This window comes from Rhinolophus sinicus, chromosome 1 (assembly GCF_057876585.1).
Source record: "Rhinolophus sinicus isolate RSI-liver-muscle chromosome 1, RSI-T2T, whole genome shotgun sequence".
In the NCBI taxonomy this organism is placed as follows: domain Eukaryota; kingdom Metazoa; phylum Chordata; class Mammalia; order Chiroptera; family Rhinolophidae; genus Rhinolophus; species Rhinolophus sinicus.
In genome coordinates this window covers 134,410,894-134,436,735 of record NC_142501.1, presented here as the reverse complement: position 1 = coordinate 134,436,735, position 25,842 = coordinate 134,410,894, and the positions used below count along the sequence as shown (strand labels likewise).

At 36.6% G+C, this 25,842-nt stretch overlaps 1 pseudogene; it reads left to right on the top strand.

Annotated features, from left to right (window-relative positions):
• The first annotated feature begins 14,797 nt into the window (after positions 1–14,797).
• LOC109452626 (elongation factor 1-alpha 1 pseudogene) overlaps positions 14,798–25,842 on the top strand; it is an 82,718-nt pseudogene continuing 71,673 nt past the window's right edge.

Below are 25,842 nucleotides of genomic sequence, written 5' to 3'. Positions count from 1 at the left end.
AATGCTGCTCTAGAAATCAGTCGTCATTTAAATTACTAATGTTTTTGAAGCAGTTGAATATGGCCTGCTTTATTTATCTGAGAGATGATAGGTGTGAGCAAAGTATGGTATGAACATTCCTACGCTTATGAGTTTAATGTCCTGGAGAGAAACTACAGCATATTCTTATCTAACATCCCCGGGGGCCATTGTCAAACATACAGACACTGGGTTAGCTGGGCCAGCGGTCTGATCCTTCTGATATTCTACAGTTATTCAGGAGAATGTTTTATAAGCTGTATAGATATTGAAGCTAAACTTTATTTATAAGTATATGGCTTGAAATAATTTAAAAAAAATATATTCATAAACATGATCCCTGGTAACAATCTTGTGAGGTAGGCAGAGCAATCCCATGACTAAAGCAAATAATACTTCCTAAAATAGTGAAAGTTGCTAATTTAATTGCCATAAAACTGATCACTACTACCCAATGCAAAAGTAAAGTATTATGAGCAGTTGTAGTACTTTATCTGTTCCATCCAACACTAGAAATTTGGCATTATCATGGCAATGAAGGACCATTCAGAGCAGCCTCAGACCTTCCTCCTCCATGTTACAGGCCATTCCTGAATCACCTCGTGTTCCCCTGATTGTTCTTTCCAGAATGGCCAATGTTGCACCTAAAGCAAGTCAAGGCTGTAAACCACAAAACCTAGCACCTTGTTCTGGCCCTGGGGCTTGGTGCCTCTTGGTTGTTCATTTGAACACACATTTTCTCATCAATAACAAGGTTGGTAATACCCATAATACACAATATAGTTATTACCAATAATTCACATCTACAATGGGTTAATGGAAAATGTTAATAAACTCAGTCTAGCACTGCCAGCTATCATGAAAATTGCGAAGGATAAAAGAATGAAAAAATGTGGTACACGGCTTCAAGGACCATGTTGTCTAACTTAGAAACAGGCATAAAAAGCAAATATTACATATGAGATTATAACTACAAAGAAAAAATATAGTAAGGACAATAGAAGCGTGTAAGGATGAGCATATGTATTTGGTTTGCTTGGTCCAGGGTAAGGGTGGGAATTCAGAGAAAATGAAAGTGCAAAACTTTCAATACAGAAGTAAGGCATTTCATAATTGTCCTCTGGTGTGATTATTTCATTATACCCATGATATAAACAGCTTTATCAGTGTTTTACATTTATAACATATCCCTTATATTGATTTCTCAAATGTATTTAAAATCTTCTCAGAATCCAGAGTATCATTCATGAAATTGCTCTAAATATCTAAAGAGAAACAAACACTGACTCCATGTAGCTTATACCGAAGGAAGTTTCTTAACAGAAGAATAAAGATAACAAAGAAGTAAAATATATATCATTTACATCGTAATAATTGCGATAGTTACATAAATAGCAAGAAAGGGAATAGGGAGCAAGTTCAAATAGGGTAGTTTGGGCATGAAATATTTACATCATTACCTAAAGAAAATGAAATGAGCCATAAGAGTGTCAGATGGAAAAGGGTTTCAGGCAAAGAGAATAACAAGGGTAAAGGCTAGGAGGCAGAAGCCTGCCTTGTATATTAAAGAGTAGAAAGGCCAGTGTAGCTGGAGAAAATGATAGGAATGAGCATATTAAGAGATACCATCAGAAAGTTACCTGTGTGTGTGTGTAGTGTTGGAGGTCATGTAGAGACATCTTTTCAGTCTGGGTAAAAGGGGAGCCAATGAAGTGTTTTGAACAAAGGAGTCTCATCTCTGTTCTAAGTTGATTTTACTGCCAACTATATTGAAAGCATACTACGGAGAGTGAAGCAAATTGTGGGGGGAATCACAATAAGGAATTTGAGAAAGCTATTACAATAATTCAAGTAAAAGTGATGGTGGCTTGGACGAGAGTAGTAATAGTAATAGAGATGGTGAGAATTGAGCAATTTCCATACGGCACAGCTCTGGCTCCAAGCAAAGTATACTCTGGCTGGTCCCAGAACAGAGCACAGTTTTCCTATATCCTGGCCAGTGGCCTGTATCTTCTATGTCTATCTCGTAAAATATATCAAGAAGCCACCAAGTTATTAAGTACAGTAAGCCTATTAACCAAAATCAATCATAAGTATACTACAGAACTAAAAACATCAGACTCTTTGACTCCATTTAATTAGCATTTGTCCCATTGTGTTGTGTCTTGGAAAGATCAAACAAATTACCTGTGGTTATAAAAACATACACAAAAATAAATAAAATATGTAATGAATCTCCATGTACTTATCGCACAGCTTCAACATATATCACTTTATGATTATTCTGCTTTATTTATCTGCTTCATTCCACCCTCACTCACTCCCTAAAACACTGCCTCTGCAGAACACAGATGGGATTATTTTTTCAATATTTTCAAATAATTCAAATTTATGGAAAAGCTGCAATAATAGTTTAAATAACTTTTTTTCTTGAATCATCCAAGATCAGGTTGCAGACAGGATGTTGCCCTGTGTTCAATTTCCACAAATAATAATTTCTTACCTAGCCACAACATAGCCATCAAAATCAGGACGTAAACATGAATCCTTCAGTAACCTCCAAGCTAAACCTTTTCCAAATTTCATCTAATTTCCCAACCCCATCCTTAATTGCAAAGGATTCCCACTCAGAATTCTTTATTATATGTACCTACAGGTCATGTCTTCCCCATCTTTCTATGTGGAACAGTTTCTCAATTTTTTCTTGATTTTCATATTCATAACACTTGGAGATTACAGACCATATACCTTACAGAATGTCCCCCAAAATCGATGTCTCAGGTTTTCTCATGAGTAGATTCAGGCTATGCACTTTGGCAGAAATATTACAGAAGTGATGTTGTCTTTTCATTATATGCAGGTAATGAACAAGTTAGCTTTGTCCCATTACAAGTGTTAACTTCAATTCCTTGATGAAATGTTGCCTCTCTGATGTCCTCACTACCCTTTCCCTTCTCATTCAGTAAGCATTTCGTGGACGCATACTTTAAGACCACATGTATATCTTACTAGAATCAATTACTACTCTTATGGTTGCCAAATTATGATCTTTCAATTTCACTATTCATTTTATGTTTATTAGTTGGCATTATACTCTAAGGAAAAGCTTTCTGTTTTCCCTGCTTATTTTATCATTTATAGGCATAACAGGTTTTCTTGTGCCTTGCTTTATTATGCTTCACAGATGTTGTGTTTTTAACAAATTGAAGGCAAGACCCTCCATAAGCAAAAGGATTACAACTCCCTTTATTGAGATACTTGCTTAATTGTGCTGGTCAGGAACCAAAGCCACAATATGGCTGAGGTATAACTGTATTTCATATTAGTATGAATTTATGGATTACTATTTTATTTACCAGGTTGTAATCTGTTGCTGTTATTATTTATCTTGATACTCAATCATTCCAGATTTGTCTAATAAGAGCCTCATCAAGTTGGCTTGTGTATTCTTTAGACATATCCCCAGCATTCTTGGAGCACGTCTTCATTTTCAGGCAGAAGAAGATATTACAGACTCATCTTGTACATCCCTCGGATCATCCATTTCTCTGAGGAACTCTGGTTCTTTTTAATAAAGAATGATATTCAGAAAGCAAAATCAAGAGTTGGAAATGTATACATTCATGTATCACCTGACAGTAGGGATACCTCTGTTCACTGCATTTCACACAAGAAAGAGAAATTCTCTGGGAATCACTCCAGTTAATAATGTATTTAGCCACAATCTGGCAGAGATCCAGGTCATTCGTAAACGTGTTTCTGTGGCACACACTGCAATCCCACAGATGTCTATTTAAACTAAAAATATAAGAATATCCTAATGTCTTGATGCTTATTCCATGAGACCTTAAATAGCCATGATACTATTTAATTAGCTTTTATTGGTTAAATGAGAGTATTTATCACACTAAAAAAAGACTATTAGGCTGTGCAAAGTAACTGTGGTTTAAAAGGTTAAAAATAATTGCAAAAAACCGCAATTACTTTTGCACCAACCTAATATATAGTAATATAAATGGACTCATCATTATATAATTAAGAATCAGAGAACTTGTCCATAATAGTGCTCTGTATTTATACTGGGCCTAAATTTGTTTTTAAAAATGCACCTTTTTGTGACTTATGGTATTCTATTTATCATGTTCATCTCTTCATCCAAGAAATGTTTTAAAAATAGTTTTATAATAAAATAACTACAGGACTAGGCCACACGATATTGGCAAAATTATTTTTTGTTTCCAGATATTAGTCTCAAAGCTTATTTAGGTCACATATTTGTGTGAAGGTTTTTGTTTGTTTGTATGTTTGTTTCCCCAGTAGAAATAAAGTGACTGCATCCCTTCCAGAATATTCCATGTAAAGTACCATGAGAGTCAGAGAGTTCAACTCAATAGTCTATACTCATGAGCTGCACTTTCTAGTCTCTCATGCATTCTGTATACTATAACCTCACTCCACACATTCCCTGAGGCTGCTCTCACTAAAGTTATAGACTAACATCCTCAATGCATACCCACTGGACTCATCTTGTTTTAGTTTTCTAGAATACTCTTAGGTGTAGGAGACTGCTCACCTGAACCTTCTTCTTGTGTTGCTCCTGACTGCACTCTCCTGTGGTTGCTGATCTCTGACTCTCCTCCTATGTTTTCCTGTGTGGTCACTGAATGTTATAGTTTCACAGGCTTCTTTACTTGTTCCTGTCCTCTTCCCAGTCTCCAGGTTTCCTATGAGTGACTTTATCTAACTCATACGGACTCTGATATCACAAATATGCTGAACTCACTGCTCCAAGACCTACACAAATATATCCAAAGTGTTACTGGGCATATTTAATATGAGTCTCTTGAGGACCAGAACCTTCTTTAATTTATCTTTGTATCTTTAGCAGAAATCAGAGTGCACACGTTGTAAACGTTTATTAACATCTTACATGAATGCTCAGCCTTCTTTTCCCCAAGAACCTAGTCTTCTTCCACTATTCCTTATCTTACTAAGTCAGAAAGAAAAGGTACAAAAGCATACTAGTTATTATAACATAATGATTGACTTCTCTCACTCCATTACTGTACACATTCAGTTTGTGAACCGATTCCCTCAAGGCCTGTCTTGCTGTCCTCGTTGCTGCAGTCTTGCAGCTCCTCAATTTGACTTCTCTAATCATTGCAATAATCTGTTATCTGTTTCTCCCGGTCCTAACTCCAAAAAAATCTCGGAAACTGCTGCCACTGTTTGTGTTCTAAAAAGAAAATCTGATCATTTAATTGCCTTAAACGATTTCAATGATTTTTCTTTGCCAAAACATACAATGGAGAAAAGAGTCTCTTCAATCAGTGGTGCTGGGAACAAGTTTAATCTTCTTATCCATATAAAATCAAGACCATTTGTAATTTAACATCTCTGTCTTTTCTCTGTGCAATTTTTCCCTTTTTATCCAACCCCACCAAGCCAGGAATTATGCTACCCAGTCCCATACCTTTGCTCATGATGTTTCCTCTGCTGAGAATGCTCTCTTTCTCTTTCCTATAGAGGAATAGTTCTCCTTTCAAGCATTATCTGGAATGTTTCTTCGTGATGAATGCTTTCCTGGCCTTGGTCTCTGCTCCCTCAGTAGAATTGAGGGAATGCCTCCTTTTTGGCGCCTCCTACAGTAGTCTGTCATAGCACCTAAATTATTTTTCTTTTGTTTTTCATAGTTCTGTAGCCCAATAACAGGTGATAACAGATAGTGTCTCCCTTGACATTAAATATAATCTCTTTTTGAATTTGTTTTTCATATCAATTTTAAAAAAATATAAAACTACCTTTATTTAAACAGTTGATTGCTAAGCAGTATAAAATATGAGAATTTGCTATATGTATTCAGCAACATAAAAATATAAATCACCCATGTCCTTTCCACTCGTTAAAAGATATTGTGGCTTAAGAATGTGAAAAAAATGTACACTGAAAACTATAAGACATTATTAAAAGAAATTGAAGAAGACTCAAAGAAATGGAAAGATATTCCGTGTTCATGGATATTCTGTTATTGGATTAATCAACATAGTTAAAATGGCCATATTACCCAAAGCAATATACAGATTTAAGGCAATCCAAGTCAAAATCCCACTGACATTATTTCAAGAAATAGAACATAGAATTAACATATTTGTATGGAATAACAAAAGACCATTAATAGCCAAAGTAATCCTAAGAAAAAAGAACAATGCTGGAGGTACACACTCCGGACTTCAATTTGTACTACAAAGTGACAATAATCAAAATAGCATGGTATTGGCAGAAAAACAGACATATGGACATATAGACCAATGGAACAGAATTGAGAACCCAAAACAAACCCACATATATATGGGCAGAAAAATTTTGACAAAGGAGCCAAAACATACAATGGAGAAAAGAGTCTCTTCAATCAATGGTGCTGGGAAAATTGGAAAGCCCATGCAAAAGAATGAAACTAGACTGCTATCTGTCACCATATACCAAAATTAACTCAAAATGTATCAAAGGCCTAAATAAGACCTGAAACAATTAATTGCATAAAAGAAAGCATAGGTACTAAACTTATGGACCTTAGGTTCAGAGAGGATTTTATGAATTTGACCTCATAAACAGGGGGAGTATAAAGTAAAATAAATAAGTGGAACTATATCAAACTAAAAAGCTTCTGCAGAGCAAAAGAAATCATCAACAAGACAAAGAAGCAAACAATTGAATAGAAGATGTTTGCAAACAATACCTCTGATAAGAGGCTAATATCCAAAGTATATAAACAACTCATACAACTCAACAACAAAAAAAGAAACAATCAAATTAAAAAATGGGCAGAGGACCTGAACAAATACTTCTCCCAAGAAGACATGCATATGGCCAACAGATATATGAAAAAATGCTCAACTTCACTAGTTATTAGGGAAATGCAAACCAAAACCACAATGAGATATCACCTCACACCTATTAGAATGGCTATCATCAACAAGACAAATAATAACAAGTGTTGGAGAGGCTACAGAGAAAAAGAAACCGACATACACTGCTGGTGGGAATGTAAACTGGTACAGTCACTATAAAAAACAGTATGGAGATTCCTGAAAAAATTAAAAATAGAATTACCATATGACCCAGAAGTCCTCCTCCTGGGTATCTATCCAAAAAAACTAAAAACATTTATCCATAAAGATATGTGTGCTCCAATGTTCATTGCAGCTTTATTTACGAGGGCCAAGACGTGGAAACAACCAAAGTGTTCTTTGATAGATGATTGGATAAAGAAGATATGGTACATACAAGTGTACACAATGGAATATTACTCAGCCATAAGAAAAGATGAAATACTGCCATTTGTGGCAACATGAATGGATCTTGAGATTATCATGCTAAGTGAAATAACTCAGACAGAAAAAAATCAAGAACCATATGAATTCACTCATATGTGGGATATAAAACTGAAAGCAACAAAGAAACAAGACAAACAAACAAAGAAGCAAAAACTCATAGACACAGACAACATTTTAGTGGTTGTAGCAGAAGAGGGAAAAAGGGGTGAAATACATTGTGATGGAAGGAGAACTGATTCTGGGTGATGAACACACAATGCAATATGTAGGTGACATATTATAGAAATGTACACAAACCTATATAATTTTACTAACCAATGTTGCCTCAATAAACTTAATTTAAAAAAGATATTGTAGCTTATGTTTTATTATTTAACTTTGATTCCAAGATACCAAGTTAAAATATATTGTTAAGAACAAATATTTTAATAAAATAATTTTATCAAATTCCTTTATGAGGAAACATTCCACAAACTTGTCAATAAAATTAAGCTTTGAAATTGGTAATAATTCCTGTCTTTAGTAGAAGAGAAAGTTGTTACCTGTGATTTGAACTTCAGGAGATTAGTAATGAAATTGGTTTATTTTTAGTAAAAATTCCAGGATCCAGAATTTCTACCTAATGATTTATTGTCTGATCTCTAATTACACTTTAGGAAAAGTTTTAAAAGTAATGGCATGCTGAGAGATAAATTCATGTATGCCTGGAAATATTTTTCTTTTTTTTAAATTAAAGTTTATTGGGGTAAAAATTGTTAGTAAAGTTACATAGGTTTCAGGTGTACAATTCTGTAATACATCATCTATATATCACATTGTGTGCTCACCACCCAGAGTCAGTTCTCCTTCCATCACCATATATTTGATCCCTTTACCGTCTTCTACCACCCCTCCTCCGGTCCCTCTGGCAACCACTAAACTATTGTCTGTGTCTATGAGTTTTTGTTTCTTCATTTGTTTGTCTTATTCTTTTGTTGTTTCAGTTCTTTATATCACATATCAGTTGTGGTCACACAGCAGCCTGGCCGTTTGTCCCCTCCAATCTTTCCTTAGGGAAAGAAGACTCTGCGGGACTGTCCCTCTTTGGGGTTGAGTTCATTTATCCTAAGTCTCCCTATTTGGTCCTTGTAAGCTAGGTCTGCAGTCAAAGACGAGTAATGATTCCTGATGGGAGGAACGACTTAAGCCAGACGGGACCCCATTGGGACCCCCATGAGTTAACATAATAAAAGTCAGGAGGTAGCCATACCCCTCCTCCTCACCATTATGGGAAGCTGCTAATGCATGCCCAATTGTCCTGCACTCTGCTATGCAAAGGACTTCTTAGAGTGATAAGATATCACTCTTCCTGCTTAGCTCATGGGATGGTTTTACCTTGTGAGACTTGCTCCCCCAGGGGATTGTACACACCCGCCTTAGTCGCCTGGGGACAATGAGCATCGGTTGCTTTGGGACAGATATCTGGGGATTGGAGGAATTTTTATGGTGTGTGAGAATTTCGTGGACCCTGCCTTTAATCTTGTGATGCTTATTGTAAGAAATCAATAAATACCCACGATGACCTGATTCGGGGCTCCAGTAGTCTCTTGAGGCTGTGAGTCCCTCGGTCCTCTGTGCTTTAACTGTATTTGAGTCTCTGTCTCCTTATGATAGTTTAACCCTCGCCGCCTCTGTCGCCTTCCCACGGCTTGTGTTGTGCAGGTCGCAACAATCAGTGAAATCATATGGTTCTCTGCTTTTTCTGTCTGACTTATTTTGTTAGCATAATAATCTCAAGATCCATCAATATTGTTGCAAATGGCACTATTTCATCTTTTCTTATGGCAGAATAGTATTCCATTGTGTATGTATATAACATCTTCTTTATCTAATTATCTATCGAAGGACACTTTGGTTGTTTCCATATCTTGGCCACCGTAAACAAAGCTGCAATGAACATTGGAGCACATATATCTTTATGGATAAAAATGTTCAGATTTTTTGGGTAGAAACCAAGGAGAGGGTTTTCCTGGGTCATATTGTAATTTTATTCTTACTTTTTTGAGGAACCTCCCCATTGCCTTCCATAGCAGTTGCACCAATCTGCATTCCCACCAACAGTGAATGAGGGTTACTTTTTCTCCACAGGCTGTTATTATTTGGAGAAAAGACAGCCTCTTCAATAAATATTGCTGGCAGAATTGGAAAGCCATTTGCAAAAGAATGAAACTAGATTGCTCAATCTGTCACCATGTACCAAAAGTAACTAAAAATGGATCAGAGACCAAGACATAAGACTTGAAACAATAAACTTCATAGAAGAAAACATAGGTACTAAATTTATGGACCTTTGGTTCAAAGAGGATTTCATGAATTTGACTCCAAAGGCAAGGGAAATAAAAGCTAAAATAAATGAATGGGACTATATCAAACTAAAAAGCTTGTACACAGCAAAAGAAACCATCAACAAAATAAAGAGGCAACTAACCAAACGGGGGACGATTTTTGCAAACCACCCCTCTGATAAGGGGCTAATATGCAAAATATATAAGGAACTCATACAACTCAACAATAAAAAAGCAAACAATCCAATTAAAAAATGGTCAGAGGACCTGAATAGACATTTCTCCAAAGAGGACACACAAATGGCCAATAGACATATGAAAAAATGTTCAACATCACTAATCATCAGAGAATTGCAAATATAAACCACAATGAGATATCACCTCACATCGGTTAGAATGGCTATCAATCATCAACAAGACACATACCTGGAAATCTTGATTCCTGTTGATTACATTGCTATGCAATAAATGTGATGTGATATTAACCATAGTCTGTTTTCTCTTTTAATATATGGCTAAAGAATTGCAGATGAATACTAAACCTGACAACCACAGGGTAGACCAGCATGGCAGGCCCTACAAACTCAGAGATTGAAATTAACCACATAGGATGGTCTGAACATAAAAATTCCTAATTAAAATGAGTCATGGTGGGGAGTCACATCCTAGGCCTGTAGTTTCCTTGACATAGGTCAATCATTACTCGCTTGGGAGTTGCAACCTCTGCTCCTGCCTCTAACAAACTATCTTCCTTTACAACTTTTTGCCTCTCCCTGGTCCGTGTGTCCATTCTTTGGCTTCATAAGACACGGTTCCAGCCCAAACCCATAAACTGCCGGCAGATCCAACATCATCTACATCATTTGGGGACTCACAGGAAAATAGCCCTACTTCACTTTGATTCTAATGTATAAAATAAGCGCAAAACTGCCCTTCTCAATCCATTGAGATTTTACTTTGTGGAAATCATCATCAGTTTAGCTCAAATAAACTCATTAAAATTCTCTACAGGTTTGGAAGTTTCTTACATCAACAGCATGAAATTCTTTACCAATAGCAACCCTCAATTTTACTGACCACTAATGTGCTTGTATTCTGATTTGCACTATAAAACATTATACGACTGCCAGAAAAGTTGGGTTTCTTTTCCTGAAGTATACAAATTTAAATGATCAATACCTTCCCTACCATATTGTTCAGTTGATGATGCTTCCTTTGGCTGCTTTCTTTGTATAATGCAGTTTGTCAAACCATGTTTTCTGTCATTCAGGCTTCCAGAAGCATGTCTTTACTACTAATGGACCTCTTATCCTGAAATTGCTGAATAGCTGCTTGGCCAAAAGGGGAAAACCCAAACCCCGCCCCTTAGGCTCACTCTGGTCTCTCCCTTTCCTCCCTGGGTCATCCAGCTACTGCCTGAGCTTCCTGAGGTTTTGCAAATTGTCCCGTTTTGTCCTTGAAGGGCTCTTATTTTGTAAAACATTTCCCAATTTAGCTTAGGCAGAACTGTAGGCGAGATATTTGCATTATATGAATGAATTGTGGATAAGGATGTATGGTGAGAACTGTCTCAAATTACTTCTTACCTGACGCAGACTTGAACGTTTACATGTGCGTTGTTGAAAATTTCCATGCGCATTACAGATTCTGAGAAGCTCTGCACTAAAGAAACAGGTTTAACTTGGCAAAATTTCCTAGTTTATTCATGACTAATTTTTGTACATATGTTAGTATATATACACTTTGAGAAACAGTGGCTCCAGAACACCTAGAAGGCCTGAACTTTTATTTTAACTCAATCAGGTAATCTGGGAAACCCCTGGCTGAAGAGAAGTTATGATGTAAATGCAGAAGTGTCTCTATCCCAGAGCAACAATTCAAAAAGGAAACCACTGGGCCATCTCCCTGAGACATGGGCACTTTGAAAGTAAAACATCTCCTTCTTAGAGTTGATTTGTCTGCTTATATTAATCATTTTGAATGAATTGAAGATAGCACAGAAAGTGTAGTGATGTGTTAAAAAAATATTTCCATAACTCTAAGACATTGTCACAGATACAAGTTCTGATAATTAAGTTCTTGATCTCATCCTAGAAAAAGTGCTACATACTTCGTTGCTGAATATCACTACAGTCACCTTTGAAGTACACCCCTTGGGAAGCTATTCACTGATGCAAGCACCTAGTCCACCCTTCAAAGCAATTTTGGAACTCTTTCTGGAATGGCCATCAGAGCTGTCGTTATATTATCCTTGATTGTCCTGAATGTCATCAAAATGTCTTCCTTTCAATATTTCCTTTATCTTCAGGTAAAGAAAGAAGTCACTGGGGGCCAGATAAGGTGAGTAGGGAGGGTGTTCCAATACAGTTATTTGCTCACTGGCTAAAAACTCCCTCATAGACAGTGCTATGAGGGCTGGTGCATTGTCGTGATGCAAGAGCCATGAATTGTTGGTGAAAAGTTCAGGTCGTCTAACTCTTTTACGCAGCCTTTTCAGCACTTCCAAATAGTAAACTTGGTTAACTGTTTGTCCAGTTGGTACAAATTCGTAATGAATAATCCCTCTGATATCAAAAAAGGTTAACAACATCGTTGCAACAAGTTTGCAAATGTAATTGTCTGACCTCGTGTTTTATCAATTAATTCAAGAAAAGGAAGGGAAATAAAGGCTTCTATTGAATAAATGGATAAAGATGTGAACATGTGTACACATGCAAACAAGGAACAACAATTAGATAAACACAAGTGCCCTTAACTGCAAAGACCAAAGGAAAAAATTGTTAGTTAAATATTTCGGTGAACTTATTTTGAAAACACATTTGATTTCAATTCTCCATTTCAGAGGACTTATCATAAACCAACGGTGAAAGGGAAGTATTGTCTTTTTAATTTTAATTCCATTTTTAAATGAGAACTGTAATGCAGGGTCTCTGGTCCCGCTCCCCGCACCAGAACGCAGGATATGGTGAGACCAAAAAGGAACACCCACAGAGCCATGGATGGGGGGTTCATACCACTATATTCTCACTGGCGGCTGGACTGGAGACGCGGAAACAGGTTCCATAGGATGCACAATCTGCCATCTGCTTCTCTGCCAAACAACCAGTAACCCCCGCCCCCCAGTGTAGCCGTGGTAGTTATATTAGTGGCTAATGGCTAACCAGCTATAGTGGATGCCAACTAATCACAGCTGATGGCCATCTACTACCCCAGCCAGCACCTTTCCACGTGAAACTGGAAGATGCTCTCTGGGATTCTGTCCCCACACTCCACCCCTAAAAGGGTCTCGCCTCACAGTCTACGCAACAAGCAGCTTCCATGAGAGGCCCTGTGCAGTATTAGCCTACAGGCACGTATGGGTGGAAATAGTAGGCCTGGGTACCTTTCCCAGTTTGTGGTACCAGACCTTTATGTCAGTGCTTGGTGTTCCCTACGGAGTTTAGCAGAACAGGGGACCCTATAATAGGCCATAGCGAGAGCACATAGGTTCCCCTCAAAATCATCCCAGCTTTGGGATCTCCGTACACCATAGTCACTTGTGGTGGCCACTTGGCCACCACCCCTGGTGTCACTTGCAAATCATGGGACAGACCAGCCCCCCGTGGGGTTGTCAAGTCCAACCACTGACAGGGGGCTTTTGACCCACCAGGGCCAGGTCCATTGCTGCCATTCCCCTGCTTTCAAGCATGTGGATGCTGGCAGCAAAATGTTTCCATTTCTGCCATAGCCTGGCTTTAACAGAGTCTCACTTGTGGTAACCTGTAACTGAATGGGAGCGGCCGTTGGATGTAGCAGAGCTTCTACTGGTGCAGGCCCACCCTTCCGTTGTCTCTCATTCAGGATTCTCAAGATGTCCCATAGATGCAAGGCCCAGTCGCACATCATGGGAGGGTGTTTTGACACCCAGAGGCCTTGCTTCAAAAGGCCGTTGTAGCGTTCAATCATGGCAGCTGCTTGTGGATTGTACAGGGTATGAAACAACCATGGTATATCCATCCTGGCAGCCCAGCACTGCACTTTTGCCCTGTAAAATGGGTACCCCTGTCACTTTCAATGACTTAGGGGCACCCATAGAGGGCGCACAGTCGTGTAAGAGCAACCACTGTATGCTGCTGATCCGCAGCCGGACAAGGCCAAGCAAACATTAACCCCGTAGCAGTGTCCACTGCTGTGAACGCATACATCGCATTGCAGACCTTAGGTAGGGGTCTAATGTAATCTACTGGCCAGCATGTGAGGGCCACCCTCCCTGGCATAATCTGCTGTTGGTTGGCAGAGAAGCGATTGGCGATTGCGCATCATATAGAGCCTGCTTCCTGTATCTCCAACCCAGCTGCCAGTGAGAATATAATGGTATGAACCCCCATCCGTGACTCCGTTGTTGTTCCTTTTTGGCCTCACCATATCCTGTGTTCTGGTGCAGAGAGCGGGAACTGAGTCCCTGCATTACAACAACTAAAGAATTGACAACAATTGGTATAAATCTTTTTCCATCAAGTGTTTCCATTGGCCATTTATAAGGGCAACACATATAGAAATAGGCCTGAGGAAGCAGATATCAGATAAATACAGGAAGTAATTAATCATCAGGAAAGGATGGAGGAAATGGATTGTTTTTGTTTTGTTTCTTCTGTCTTCCATAGTGTTCCTCAAGGTTTGAGGCATTAGCAGTAATGAAGGAAACAGATTTTTATAATTGCAGGACAACTATTGTTTACATAACGTTGGCACTGAATGTTGCTCACAACATACTTACTTTTAAAAACAGAGATAAACATTATCCTAAATTGAATACAGTTCACAGAACACATGTCTTTCAAAATCTAGAGTCTACTGTTTTTTGGAAATTAACATAAGGAAGAAAACTCTATCTGAAAGGAAGATAAGAATATCAATCCCTGGGTTGTATAGCCTGGGTTTTAATAAGAGTCACACAAAAACTGGAAAGGTACTTAACAATGGTGATATTTTTAATACATTAATAAAATCTGTTATCTGCGTATGATAAACTCAACTGGTTAAATAGTTAAAATTACCGTGCTAAGGGCCAGCTGTCTGCCACTTGAGAAAGTGAAAAATTGAGAGACAAGTTTGGTGGAAAGAAAAGCAGGTTTATTCAGAATGCCGGCATTCCGGGAGGATGGCGGATTCCGGTCCAAAACCATCTCCCGACTCCTAGAAGGCAGAGGTTTTATAGGTACACAAGAAGAACAAAGGAAAGGGGGAGTTGGTCAGGCAGGTCCGAGGGCTGACATCGCTTCCTGGGGTCTGGTCCGTTTTAAGGTAATATCATCTCCGGACTCCTCCTTGGCTTTGGCCACTGGGCTCTGGGACTTACAAATTGGATTCTGGTGTCAAGGCGCCTGAGGATTAAGAAATTGCCCTTTCCAGGTTAAGATTCTGTTGATTAAATGGATTAACGAGGCATGGGTCGCCTTGAGAAAGGGAACAAAACAGAGTTCTTAAGTTAATCAGTGAGGGGAAAAACAAAGAGAAAAGAGCTGAATATCAGGGTGGATCAAACTGACGAGTGGCCAGAGAGCGAGACGAGCTAAAGCTCATTATGTTATTGATTTACTGAATTTCACCCTTACGAAACGAATCTTATTCCTTAGGGAAGCAGTTTTGAGATTAAAAGAGAACTGAATTTGTTATGCTATTTAAAATGATCTAATCTTTTACTTTTTTCTTTCAATATTTGTATATTGAAGATATTTGGAGATATGATCACTATCTCCAAATAAGCCTTGATGCTTGTTTATATAAGCATCAGGACCCTGTGTGATCCATGCTTACTCACGGTCAGGCTGCAATTAGGATTTTAGAACACAGGGTGCCCGCCCCCCTCCCCTGCCAGAATATCATTTTATGTGAGGAATTGACTATATTCTAACATACCTACTCTGGTGCTCAGTGACAATAAGACACAAATGGCCTCATTAACGGGAGGTCGGATGGGAATGTTACCGGTCCAAAGTCTGTGTGCCTGATGCTTCAGAAGGCCAAAATCAAAATGTCAGAGTTTGGAGGAAGGAAAAGTTTATTGATCTAGAAGTCACCAACCGAGAAGAAGCCAGACCTCGTGGTTCTTCAAATCTATCTTAAAAAAGTACAAAGTTCAGGCTTCTTTTATATCAAGAGAAGGGGAAATGAGAGGGGCAAGAAGCGACTGACCACTGCACCGCCACAGACATCCGGGGGCCAGCAGGGGAATGAGGAAGATTGTGCTTAGTTGCTGTGAGTCTGGTCATGAGGTTCCTGCAAAGTTTTGATGAACAATACATACTTCCCTTATCTCCTCCCAAGAGGCACCTGCAGGTAAGGGGCTGTTTTTTTTAAAACTCATGCCACAAGCAGAATTCCTCTAACGATGAGCATGTCTGTATGCAAGACTAAGCAGGCGTTATTAGCCTGAAGGCCATGGGAATGAAGCAGGCTTGAATTGTTGTAGAATTTTTCTAGCTTGCACCTTGAGAGTGACATGGTGAAATACTTATGTTGTCACTGGATTTGATTATTAAGATGTTTTTTGCTCTTCCTGCAGGCAGGTTGTTTGTGAATAATTCTGTGTAAGTGGCAGACCTGTGGCTGGTTTCTATCAAGGTCGGAGTTGCAGACTGCAGCAACATGGTGTTGATTCTATTTTCTGGGTTGTGCTTTGAATAGATTTTGTTCTTGGAGTATTTATTAGGCAGAGAAGTGTTTTGGGTATCTGCTCCCACTGCTGAAACTCTTGCCTCTAGCTATGTTTTAAAAATTCTACAAATCTGTTGCCTGTGGGTTCTTTATGACATGATTGTTTGTGACTTTCAGAATGTTTTCCTACAGATAATGTGTTTTCTCTGAAAATCAATAATAGTAGGTTATTATATAATGGAACAAACTGAAAAAAAGCCTTTTTAAAGGTTAAAACATCAAATAAGCAACAGGAAGCTAATTGCTTGTATCTTTAAAAATAGCGTTTCTCTTACACATTACCACTCATGGCTTATCTACCTTTGTATTTCAGCTGGTCTTTTGAATCAAAATTAAACTTCTTCTTCATACTTAAAAGTAATTAAAAAGCAGCAGCTTTATTTTAAGGATTCATGAAAATTATCTTTCCCATTTGTCTCTCTGATTATATGTTTGAGGAACCTCAGCAGTAGTTTTTGTTTGTTTCTCTGACTTCTTTTTTATTGCTTTGTGTCACCGCCATCTTTCTCCTGCCCTTTGCTTTGTAGATTAATTTTAGCTCCCTTTGGTATTTATAGCCTCTCTATTGGCTTTGTTTCTTACCTTCTTTTCTACCTTCAGAATTTTTAAAAATATCACTTATAACATGTGTTAACTTATGTCTTTAACAAAACTTCTAACTATAAAAGTTAATCCCTAGTTTATCATTTTTTTTAACTTGCCTATCTTATATATTTACAACGCATTTTGCATGTATTTGTATGGGGATTTTATACTAAAATTGCAATTACCTGAAAATTTTCGATATGATTTGGATAACTAAAGACATACAGTTTTATTACCCTGAATAGTACTGATAACACAAACAATTTTATAAGGAAGTTATCAGGAAAGTGGTATTATTTCCCACTAGAAGTCCCTATGGGTATTAATGAAACAATAAGGTCATGTGCAGTGTACCTTTATATGCACAATAGAAAATTATATGTAACCACATATCTGTGTTTTAATTTACTTTTTTGTAAATAGTCATTTACTGCTAAATGTCCTTTTAAACTTTTAGATGTTAACTTTTGGGTGTTACTTTTTCATTGTTAGAATTCACAGTAATGTAGTTTTTCTTGTCTTGTATGTCTGTAAGCTGTGTAAAGCACTTCCACTGATACAGTTCTCATATTTCAGCATCTGTAGCAGACACTGCCAGTTAATAACTCAATCTGCTTCTTTTTTTCCTCGGCCATACATTAGACTACAGTTCCTAGGTAAGTGAAGTCATGCATCTGAGTTCCAGCCAATGAAATATGAGCAGGAAGGATGTAAGTCATGTCCAAGTCTGTCCCTGTTACCCAAGACTGAGGCACCCCTTTATGTATATGGAATGGAGACAAGCCATGATTTGAAAATAGAGATACAATGTAGAAGAGGTTTTTGTTCCTTTTGCTGTGTGGAGAGCTGCCCACAGGGCAATGTTTATATCAGACCAGTGAGAAATAAAGTTTTAGTGTATTAGGCTACTGAGATTTGAGGGTTTATCTATAGCAGCTAGAATTACTTTAAACAAAACACCAGGCACTAAATAAGATTGTTAGAATAAAATGCAGAATGTATTGTTAAATGTGAATTTCAGATAAGCAATTAGTAAATTTTTCAGAGTGTAAATATGTACTATGTACCATACAATATTTGGAACATAGTTACACTAATAGTTTTAGCTGATCTAAAACACAAATTATACTGAGTTTTTGCATTTTTATTTGCTAAATCTGACTACTCTACTCTATAAGATACCATACAATAAGAGTATCAGAATTTAGAGAGGAAGGATTATGTTTTTCTTCTTTTGCCCTGCTTGATTTTCTAATTTGGGGCACTTAGAAAATATCCAACATATTCTTCTATTTCAATGCAGTAGTTTAGTATAAGAGAAAAATACCACTATGGTGATAATTTCATAAATATTGTTTTCTATAACTCATGCAGTATCAACATGCTTCTGATATTTATTTTTAAAATGAGTCTCTAAAGTAAGTGTTTAAAAGTTTGGCTAATATTAAAAATATAATAATTCCATTTTCCATTTTCTCATTCTTAGCTGCTAAAAATATTTTGGTGATTTCTTTCTTCTCAAGTATTTATCATGTTGCATTTTATGCAAACTTATTTGAATATAGAGTTGCATCTCTCACTTTCCTGTTAATTTTCCAATACCCTGTTTTACTTTTGGTAATAGCATCCTATGGGTAAGCCCAGAGTCAAACTCTGCTTGTCTTCTAGGACAGCTGAGAATACTACTGATCCTTCATAGCAGTAAGTGTTTATTCTATCAGGCAAACTCTCAAAGTCCTGTGAGTGGCTCACCTTACTGTTTATGCCAGGTGAAAAGTCTAACAATCTTAGCTAACTTGAATCTCAGACACTCACAAGGCAAATTATTGCCACAAAACTCAATACTATTTAATAACAATAGATGGTGTTTATTTCATCTTTACCATGGGTCTGTCTGTAGTAAGTACATTACTTACATCATTATATATTATATATATAATTTACATTTATATATTTATAAGTAATTATATATTTCATACGTATATTTATCATTACATGCTATATATAAGTATGTGTGTGTATATATAATAAATGATTCCCCCAGGCACAGAAGACATACCATTATTACCACCAGGTTAGAGATGAAAAACTGAGGCTTACAGAAGTTAAGTAGCTAGTTGAGGCAACCATCAACAATGCCAACACAAGTGTGTGCTAAATAAATAGTTTCTCAGCAGTAACACAATGATTGGCAAAATATATTTCACACAAATTAAAGATGGGGGAGCCTGAATCCTTCGATAGGTAGAAGTCTCTTCAGATCAAAGATGACATGGCATTGCTTGGCTCTAAGCACAGGTCATTGGAAGATGAGCCTGGTTGGTTGGAGAGAGCTCTGGGCTCGGAGGCAGATGATAGGTTTGAAGTATAACTTCCATTTGGTGGTTGTGTGGCTCAGGGTATATCTCAATGTCGCTAAACCTTGATTTCTTTTTTTTTGTGTGAAGCAAGATAATGATCAATTACAGAAATATTTTTTCACTTTGAAAAGATCTTCATCTATCATTTTCAGATTTGTTTGAGGAAATGTTCAGAAATATGCAATCCTCGTAATAAAGTGCCTTCCAAAGGGGCATTCATACCTCCTCCAATCACCAATGGGTGGATAATGTTATTGCAAAGCATAATTATAGCTAACATAATGATGAAACAATATTTTATACAAAAGTATTAAATTAATATTAGGTAAAAAGTAAAAAACCTTGAGCCATTAAAAAAAGTTACAAATATTTGTGATACGTATTACAAATATTTTTATTAAACAAAGTAAAATAAAATCATTGGCATTTAAAAAGGAATGTTCTAGTTGATTATAAAACTTACTTAAGGCATTATCACCTTACCTAGATAATGCCAGATGGGATACCATCAAAAATAGCCTTTGTATTAGTTACGTCTTATTTTTGATGTGTCCATTTTTGGCTATACTTTTTTATCTGAAAAAGTTATAACTGTTGCATTTGCAAGAAAAATTGTTTGTTTTTTTAATTTCTTTTTCTGAAATTTCATCATTATATGTAGAAATGCAATGGATTTTTGTACATTGATTTTTGTCTTTTGCAATTTTGTTGTATCTGTTTATTGTTTCTAAGAGTTTTTTGGTGGAGTCTTTAGGGTTTCCTATATAAAGAATCATGTCATTTGCAAAAAGTGACAATTTGAGTTTTTCATCCTAATTTGGATGCTTTTTATTTCTTTTTAATACCTGATTACTCTGGCTAGGACTTCCAGTACTATGTTGAATAGCAGATGATAGTGGGTATCCTTGTCTTATCCTTGATCTTAGAGGAAAAGCTTTCAGTTTTTCACCATTGGGTATGACATTAGCTGAGGGGTTGTCATATACAACCTTTATTATGCTGAGGTACTTTGCTTCTATACCCATTTTATTAAGTGTTTTAATCATAAATTGATGTTGTACCATGTCAGATGCTTTTTCTGCATCTATTGATATGATCATATAATTTTTATCCTTTATTTTGTTAATGTGGTATATCACATTGATCAGTTTGCATGTGTTGAACCATTCTTGTGCCCCTGGATTTAACTCAACTTGATCATGATGCCTAATCTTTTTAAGGTACTGTATTTGATTTGCTAGCATTTTGTTTAGGATTTTTTTGCATCAGTACTCATCAGAGATATTGGTCTATAAGTTTCTTTTTTTGTGTTTTCCTTGCAAGATTTTAGTATCACGGTAATGTTGGCCTCATAAAATGAGTTAGGAAGTATTGCCTCTTCTTCAATGTTTTGGAAGAGTTTGAGAAAGATCAGTATTAAAGCTCTGAATGTTTGGTAGAATTCACTAGGGAAGTCATCTGGTCCTGGACTTCTACTTTTTGGGAAGTTTTTGATGATTGTTTCAATTACCTTACTGTTAATTGGTCTATTTAGTTTTCCCAGTTCTTTGTGATTCAGCCTAGGAAGGTTATATTTCTAAGAACTTGACCATTTCTAATAGGTTATTGAATTTGGTGGCATATTGTCTTTCATAGTATTCTTGCATGATTCTTTGTATTTCTGTGGTGTCCTTCGTAATTTCTTTTTCATTTCTGATTTTGTTTATTTCAGTCTTTTCTTTTTTTTCTCCTTAGTGAGTCTAGCCAGAAGTTTGTCAATTTTATTAATCTTTTTCAAACAACTAGCTCTTTGTTGCATTATTTTTTTTCTGTTGTCTTTTTGTTCTTATTTCATTTAATTCTCTCTAATTTTTATTATTTCCTTCCTTCTGCTGACTGTGGGCTTCAGTTGTTCTTAGCAAAAGATGTGAAGGACGTATAAACTGAAATTTTCAAGACATTAGTAAAAGAAATTGAAAAAAACAACAACAACAACAACAACAACAAAGAAATGAAAAGATTTTCCGTGTTCATGAATTAGAAGAACAAACATAGTTAAAATGGCCATATTACCCAAAGTAATATGCAGATGAAATGCAATCCCCATAAAAATCACAATGGCATGTTTTCAAGAAATAGAACAAAAAGTCATCAGATTTGTATGAAATCACAAAAGACCCTAAATAATCAAAGCAATCCTAAAAACAAAGAACAATTCCAGAGGTATCACACTCCCTGACTTCAAATTATACTACAAGGGGACAATAATCAAAATAGCATGGTATTGACAAAAAACAGACACACAGATCAATGGAACAAAATTGAGAGTGCAGAAATAAACCCACATATACACTTTTCGATAAAGAAGCCAAAAACATACAATGGAGAAAGGAAAGCCTCTTCAATAAATGGTGTTGGGAAAATTAGAAAGCCATATGCAAAGAATGAGACTAGAGTCTCTTGTCACCATAGACAAATATTTACTCAAAATAGATCAAAGACCTAAGTATAAGACCTGCACTAATAAAATACATAGAAGAAAATATGGGAACTAAACTTATGGACCTTGGTTTTACAGAGAATTTTATGAATTTGACCTCAAAGGTAAGGAAACTAAAAGCAAAAATAAATGAATAGAACTACATCAAACTAAAAAGCTCTGCAGAGCAAAAGAAATAATCAACAAAACAAAGAGACAACAAACCAAGTGGCAGAAGATATTTGCAAACAACACTTTTGATAAGGAATTAATATCCAAAATACATAAAGAACACATACAACTCAAAAAATAAAAAATCCAATTCAAAAATAAGCAGAGGACTTGAACAGACTTCAACTAAGAAGAAATACAAATGGCCAACAGATATATGAAAAAATGCTCAACTTCACCAGCTATTAGGGAAATACAAATCAAAACCACCTCACACCTGTTAGAATGGCTATTATCAACAAGACAGGTAATAACAAGTGTTGGAGATGCTGTGGAGAAAAAGGAACCCTCATCCATTGCTGATGGGAATGTAAACTGGTACAGCCACTACGGAAAACAGTATGGAGATTCCTCAAAGAATTAAGAATAGAATTACCATATGACCCAGCAATCCCTCTTCTGGGTATCTACCTGACAAATTTGAAAACATTTATCCGTAAAGATATATGTAGCCCAATGTGCATTGCAGTATTATTCAAGGTGGCCAAGACATGGAAACAACCCATGTCCTTTGATAGATGATTGGATAAAGTAGATATGGCACATATACACAATAGAATATTATTCAGCGATAAGAAAAGATGAAATACTGCTATTTGCAACAACATAGGTGGATCTTGAGATTATCGTGCTAAGCGAAATAAGTCAGACAGAAAGAGTCGAGAACCATATGATTTCACTCATGTGGGACATAAAACTGCAAGCAACAAACAAACAAGACGAACAAACAAAAACTCATAGATACAGACAACAGTTTAGTGCTTACCAGAGGGTAAGGAGGTGGGCGGTTAGGTGGAAAAGGGAAAAGGGGGTCAAATATAGGGGATGCCAAAAAAACGCATATACATGACTTGTATGCATTATTTGTTATTGGTAGATATTGAGTATTACAACTTCAATACAGTTTTTTCCTTTCTTAAAATGTGTATAAATTATTTTGGCACCCTTTGTATATGGTGACAGAAGGAGATTTGAATTTGGGAGGTGAACACATAATGCACTATACAGATTATGTATTATAGAATTATATACTTGAAACCTAATTTTATTAACCAGTGTCACCCCAATAAACTTAATAAAATTTTAAAAAGTTATAACTTGAATTATTATTTTTTCATTGTTTTCTGGCTTCAAAAGTTCTTCATTTGTACTAATAATTTTGTATGCTATAGAACTGAATGATTGATTATACATTATTCATTGGTTGATTTTGGGGGGATGAAGTGTTCCTATTTCTATTTTGGAGACATTATAGATATTATCTTTATTTACTGATAACCCACATGGCTCTAAATACTTAGCCAGGCATAGATTACTTTCCAGGCAAGATGTAAAGTTGTTGAAAAGGCTAGAGGATCAGGCTCCATGCTTCATGTACAAGAATGGCTCTCAGGCTCTGGACTTACACTGACTCTGTGAACAGGAAAGCAACCATTGTCACTGTGGGCAGCTGCTAAGTTAGGAAGGTTCTGACTGCTGTTGACCCCAAGAAGAATATACCTGCCAAGAAGTACTCCTTGTGGTTAATTGGGCCCACATTCGTAACCAAAGTCCAGCAGCCATTGTTTGTAGAGGTTCTTCAAGACACTGCATTTCAGGGAAAAGCCGTAGACTGGATAGCCAAGCCTCCAGCACTGTGCTCCTGCCATTTCAGTCAATCCTTATAAGAGAGCGCCTAGGACCAAATTTAACCAATAGGACTGAGACTTTCTCTGTCCAATAGGAGCTGTGCAGCTGTAGCCTCATTTTCATCTTTACTGACCAATCATAATGGCTCCATGCTGACCAATTAGGACAGTGCTTATGAACCAATCAAATGTGAGGATTTGGAGTCCTCATTTGCATAGAAACGGACCAATTGGGACCATGAATGAGGACTTCTCTTTATATGTCAGCCTCCCCTCTGTCTCAGTGGGGCATACTTCACTTACCATCAAAGACTGCATTTCCCCAGACAGAGCTGTAACACGAGAGCTGGAGCTATAACACTGGGGCCTTCTCACATGGGCTGCCTTGCCTGAGCCACCTCATAGCCTTGTTGTTCCATAGCCGAGGTGTTTCACAATTGAGCTGTTTGCACTGAATAAAGGATCTCTCCCCTCACTGCACCCCATGCTGGTGCCTCTTGTTGATGTTCAACTGGCAATGATGAGCTTAGGTTGACATTGCAAATTCACAAAGTCTCGGCCATGATCTTTTTCTCAACATATTTGATTTGTGACCTTTTTCATTTTCTCTGCCTAACTCAGTTCTGAATTCAATTATCTCAAAGGTATTGGTGAAATTTAAATCATAATCAGAACCCTAAGTAAGAAAAGTCTGAGAAACATAGTAGTAGGATTTTAGGCTCTGTGAGGCAATATACATTAGAGCAGGGTTTCACATCTTCAATGCTATGGATATTTTGGGCCAGATAATTCTTTGTTGTGGGGAGCTATGCTGTGCATTGTAGGATAATTAGACTATACCCACTATATATCAACACTCTCTCCACTGTGACAGTCGAAAACATCCCCCAAGAAGCAGAATCACCCCAACTGAGAATAACTTCATTAGCCAGTGCTTTGCATGGTCACAACACAGAGAATTATAAAGTCAATCTTTTAAAAATATATAGATTCAGATAAAATGTGTAGAATATCTTACTATTTATTCTAAAGTACACTATAGAACACAAGCCCACATATCATAGGTAAGTATAGTTTCATGATATTTCCAATTTTGTCTATGTGTGATTTTTGGTATTAAAGATCAGTATATTCTTATTGTGAATATCAGTGCATTTCATACTGTGAATAGTAGTCAAAAAGTTTGAAAACAACTGGATTGCAAGAAGATTGGAATGGAATTAAAACAAACCAGCCCACAGTACCCCCAAATACTTTTTATTCTAGATATTAGGGAAAAAAAAAGATCAACTAGCATTTCTTCCACTGCTTGCTGTACATTCCTATCTATATAAAACTCAGTGTTATTGAGTTGCCTGTCTAGTCTTTCTCTAATACTTCTATACCATCTATAATCTCTCTTACACATGGTGGATGACAGGTCTATTGTCTCATAATTTCCACAAATAAGAGTATTTTCTATCTTAAATATTGACAAGATTATATGTGATGAATATCTGATAAAATATGAATTGTAGAGCTTCATATTATCTTATTCTTCTTGATAAAACAGAAAGCATATTGCTAAAGGAGTTTTTATACCCAAGATTCAGAGTTGGATATTGATGGACATGCATCCAGGGATGTATCTGAAAATACCTGTGGATAAGCCACAAAATTGCCTATCTGCACAAATAAGATAAGCATAGAAATTAGAGGTGTAGGATATGTTATAGCTATTGTACAAATACAGTGTAATGTCCATAGCAAAGGGTGTTAATAAACAGGTTCATTGAATGGAATCCTGCTATTTTAATCCTTTCAAATGTTTTGAAATTTCATACATCTCAAAAGGAATTCAATGTTAAGCAATATTTGTTCATATGACACTTCTATTTCAATGCATAGTGTTTTACTTTAGCTAATGCAGGATTAAATGTTATAACAGAAAAGTAAAACCACCATGATACAGATTTACCTAATGTTTCTTCCTTAAGGAAGCTTCCACGTGATTTATTTTAAGTTCAACAATATCCTAATAATAATAAAATAGTACTGCTCAACATACACTGTCTCCAGGAAAAAAAATCTTATCCTTTTATTAGCCATATCAGTTATATATTTAATATAAAGAACACAGAGATAATAGACAAAACCACATTTTAAAGAATGGTGTTCTGAGTGCCTGTCTTTCCTGGTCCTCTTTAAAAAATGATGTCTTGCTAATGA